The sequence below is a fragment of the Bactrocera neohumeralis genome, unplaced genomic scaffold, assembly GCF_024586455.1.
Source record: "Bactrocera neohumeralis isolate Rockhampton unplaced genomic scaffold, APGP_CSIRO_Bneo_wtdbg2-racon-allhic-juicebox.fasta_v2 cluster09, whole genome shotgun sequence".
NCBI lineage: Eukaryota > Metazoa > Arthropoda > Insecta > Diptera > Tephritidae > Bactrocera > Bactrocera neohumeralis.
Window position 1 is genome coordinate 36,521,218 of NW_026089622.1, and position 5,156 is coordinate 36,526,373.

General features: G+C 31.4%; 1 pseudogene; it reads left to right on the forward strand.

Moving 5' to 3' along the window:
* The first annotated feature begins 3,543 nt into the window (after window positions 1-3,543).
* Window positions 3,544-4,169, forward strand: LOC126764203 (uncharacterized; annotated as a pseudogene).
* Window positions 4,170-5,156: the final 987 nt, after the last annotated feature.

The following is a 5,156-nucleotide window of genomic DNA, read 5'->3' on the forward strand; positions in this document are numbered from 1 at the left end:
CGATATCCTTTAATTTTTCAAATGAATTTATGAAAGCGGTGTCGTATTCGTTCAATTTTTTATCCTTTTTTATGTATTGGGTTATAAAATATGAAATTTTCGAGTAATCTTTAACAAATTTCCTGTAAAAACCTGTCATTCCTAAAAATTATTTTATTTTCTTTGCGGTATTTGGTATATTAAAATTTCTGATAATTTCAACTTTGCCGGGATTTGGTTTTATTCCATTTTCTGTGAGAATATGTCCCAAAAATTGCGTTTCTTTCTTTAGAAAGTCGCATTTGTCCGGAATATTAATTTTAAACTAATTAGGTGCTCTTCCAATAAAGTGCCGAACACTAAGACATCGTCCATGTAAACGTCGCATATTTTATTTATATATTCGTAAAGAATTTTGATCATCAGCTTTTGGAAAGTCGATGGACCTTTTTTTAGGCCTAAAGGCATACGATTAAACACGTAATGACCAAAGGTGTTGAAAATGCAGTTTTAACTCTGTCTTCTTCTCTAGCTGGAATTTGATGAAATCCCTCGGCCAAATCTAAAGTTGTAAAGTATTGTGTTCTACCTAATTTGTCTACCTAAATAGTCTATCACTAGGCCTTGTTTCTTGTAAATTATAAATATGTTGAATATATTGAGGATAATTGTATTCGTCGAAATATAATTTATTATTTAAAAGTTGAACATATTTTTCTTTAATATCAATTCTTGCCATTAATTGTTGCAAAAATTTTGCCCCATTATAGCAGAAAAATTTTTGTTTGGAAAGTTTAGAAACTTTCCGTTGAAGTGTACCAAGGCATCCGAGTTCTTTTGAAAATGGTGTTGTAATAATATTATTAATTTAATTTACGCCGTTGAGAGTTTTATAGAATAATGGTTTTTCGAGGATAATTTCAGGGTATTCCGTTAATACCCTTTTTTTTATACACTACGAAAATAGTTCTCTTACATTGCTTAGTGTTTTGTCTTTTATTAAAGATGTCGCTATATGTTGTTCTTAGTCGGAATTGGTCTAGCAGTTTAGATTTAATTTCATTCCACAAAGCGTTGTCGCCTAATTCCTGTATATAGTTGCCGGCATCTCCTAGAATTTTTTCGTTGGTCACTATAGTCATTGCTAGGTTCATAAGTCGTTGATTATTTGGCAGACACAAGTTGATAATCGCCTCAACAGATTTTATAAAAGACATAACATTATGTCCAGTATCCAGACTTTTCAATTGTCTGAATCGTTGTAACAATTCTTTCGGAGTTAATAATGGTTGTGTCTGCATCTGGTTCTCAAACTGAAGCCTTATTTGGTTAATTGCTTCCTCTTGTTGCCCAATTATATTGGCCATTTGTTCCATTTGTCGTTGATTGCTGCTTTGTCCTTCCATATTATCAAATGTTCCTGTTGGCGTCAAATCGGCTCATGTTTTATTTTATCAGTATATTTATTTCCACAAACAGTTTTTGTATATTTTTTTTGTTTTATTTTAATTTAATTTAATTTGATTTTATTTAAATTTTACTTAAACAGCTTAACGTTTGTTCGTTTTAGTAACTTTTCGTGAGAGAAGTAACCCTCTGACTGCGCCAGTTATATTTTAAATATTATTCCTCTTATATGTATATAGTATACTTCTACAGTTGATCTCCTTTTTACACGCTTTTTTTTTGCACGGTTTTTTTACACGGTGTTTTTGTGTACCTCCTAGTTACCCTTTTCACACGGTTTTACTTTTTTGTACGAGTTTTTCATTTTAGTTATATACTATTTTTGCAATAAAATTAAAATTCTGAATCTATTCAAATATATAAAGATTCATTATTCAAGCAAATTCAACTCTCAATTTTGCGTACTTAAAAATACACTGCTGTTATTGGATGTCAAAATAAATAATTGATAAAAAAGGTAAACAAAGAAATGTCATAAGAAATACAGCGGCATGTCGCACAGTGGCACCGCTCCATACATTTCTTGGAAAAAAATAGAAGGAGTGGTCGTACAACAATGAAACTTTGCGGAAACACTTCTCTAGACTAAATTAAGAAATTTTGATAAAATCTTGGAAAACCGCCCACTGCCACACCCACCTCCCATATAACTGCAATTGCCAAAATTTTTATTTTTGGACCTAGGGACTTGAATTTCGGGACACTTCTTAATTGAGTTCTCCTGATGAAAAAAAATTAAACTTAAACGCAAAGTGACGTTATTTATACCTTTACCTTGATAAAAATCTAATATAATATGCAATGCTTTAATTGAATATGTAACAGGCGAAAAATTGTGTTAGTTTTTATTTGTAATATTATGCAAGCACCATATCTTTAACAATGGGATCTAGTTCTAAGAAAATTTTGTTCAAATGACGGCTTAAGCTACTTATGTAAGGATCCGAAGTTATAAGAAGTCTGTTGAAGACATCAGTATTTGGTGAAATTAAAATCGATGTTACTAAAAGGGACGGTAATTGGCGGTTGTTTTTTTTTAATTGAAAGTACAGACTCGGAACTTTCATTTTTTTATAGTAAGAGGGCTAAGCAAGGCAAAGCACATAAAGTTTTTTTCCATCAAAAATTGAAAAGTTGATATTTTTTAGTATAATTTTTGAAAAATTATAAAAATTAACTTACTTTGCCAATTTCAATAATTTTTTTTTTTATAAACAAGTAGGTGCTATATTTTCACTAAAAAATAAAAGAAAAGCCATAGCTATAAACTTACACACAAAAAAAATTCTTTATTTGGACAATAATTTTAATCTGATTTTATTTTATATTTTATATATATATTTTATTTATATTTTATATATATATTATTATATTTTTAGTTTTTTTAACTATAAAATTTCACTTTTTATAAAAAACCTTGTTGAATTTTTCTTATCCAAAAATTTCTTTACAAAACAAAATCATTAAAGTTTTGAAATTGGAAAGTGGAAAAATCCTATTTTTTCCACCGAAATGCCACTGTGTGGCGTCCAAGCGAGCAAAATTAAATTTAAAGGAAAAAATTAAAATTTGGGAGGTTTTGAGGCTCACCAAGTATTCAATGCGGATGAGACGACACTCTTTTGGAAAAAAAAATGCCTAGTCGGACTTATTTGGCAAAGCAAGAAAAGTCTGTGAAAGGTTTTAAAGTAGCAAAGGAGCGTATCACGTTGTTGTTCTTATCTTCTTGTTAACAAAAATCTTAACCCTAGGGCCTTAAAAGGTCAGTTAGAATGTTTTGTTTTAAACACTGATATGTATATTAATTCGCTAATTCGTTCCTCAGGTATCGACAAAACCAAGCTTCCGGTCCATTGGATGGCAAATAAAAAGGCTTGGGTCACAGCTTTACTTTTCAAGGACTGGTTCTTACAACATTTTGAACGTGAAGTCCGAGAGTATCTCCGTTCAAAACAACTTGATTTCAAAGTTTTACTAGTCATAGACAACGCTCCTGGTCATCCAGACATTTCTCATAAAAGCGTGAAGATAATGTTTCTACCTCCTAATACGACGTCGCTAATACAACCACTCGATCAGGGCATTATTGCTACTTTTAAACGTTATTATGTGAAGCATTCTTTTCAACACATAATAAAAGAAATTGAAACAAATAATGAAATGAATGTAATATCTGCGTGAAAAGCGTTCGATATCAAAAGCTGCATAGACTGCATTAGTTTCTCTGTAAGAGAAATTAAGAAAACCACTTTAAATAGGTGCTAGAAAAACCTGTGGGCGGATGTAGCGGTAATGCATACTGAGAATAAGACATTATCTGAATATGCCGATATTTTCCAAGTTTCCCACACGATCGGAGGAGAAGGATTCCACGATATAACTATTGAAGATATCAATGAACTTTTCGAAAATGTTGTTATTTTCGATGATGTGATTTTGCAAAATTTTGCAGAAAACGATTGTAATGACAACAAAGAGAATGAGGAGGACAGGGAAGAACATTCGAGCGCTGCTGGTCTTAGTGCATCTTTGATCCAAAATTGATCCAAAATGGGTTAAACATAGCGATGGAATTAGAAAATCATTTCCTCAACTTGGACCCAAACACGGAACCGTCTGCAAGATTCCAGCGCCAATTAAATGAAGCAGTAAAATGCTACCGTGAGCTGTATGAAGAAGTAAAAGCAAAGAAGACGCAACGATTAATTACTGATTTTTTTTAAATCTTAAACGTATTTTATATTATATCGATTTTGTTAACATTCCCAGAATACTTTTTGTTTGTTTCTTTTAAAAGTAATACATATGTAAATAATACCATGAAAACCTACAATGTTTTAATTGTGTAAGTTCTCACTGTACAAATAGATAGATTCACATAAAAAATTAGATCTTTTTTACACGTTTGCCTTTTTTGCACTATTTGTTTCGTAAATTGGTCCTTTTAGAGAGTTTTATATTAAAATCTGTCTTTTTTTGCATGCTTTTTTTTTGCACGGGTAATTTACTGTCCCAGTTAACCGTGCAAAAAGGAGATCAACTGTATTTAAATAAAACGAATTATTGTGATATGAAAAATTCAATTTTATTCGTTTCTATTGATCTTCAGACTAAATTCTTGAAACTAAAAATTTAACCAGCAGTGGTCGAAAATCAATTTAAATCGTAAGCATTCGAAATATGAAACTGTGAAACTGCCGATCAAGCATAGTCAGCAATTTCGTTTGTTATTGCTTATTGCTTTAATATTGATTATGCATAAAGCAGCAACATTTTAGCATACTTTTACATAACGACATTTAAGCATTTTATTTGTAGAATTGACTTTAATTGACAAATTGTTTACGCAATACTTTTTGATTTAAGTGTAACGGCACCAATGTCGATTAGGAAGCGACATATACATAAGTATTGCTATACAGTGTTGCTGACTTTGCCTAAATATTTTTGTAAAATTTCTTCAATATCTGAAGTTGTGGCAGAGGTTCGAGGTTTGGTACTGGGTGTTTGTGGTGGTTTGTACGTAACTCGCGCGATGTTTTGCTCCAAGACCTGAATTGATGCGCGATTGCCCGCATACAGTTTATACTTTACATATCCACACAAGAAAAAGTCTAACAGTGTGATATAACATGATCTTGATGGCCAATCGACCGACTCAACACATGAAATTATTTGCTCATCGAAGTGCCGCCGTTTAGTTGAAACCA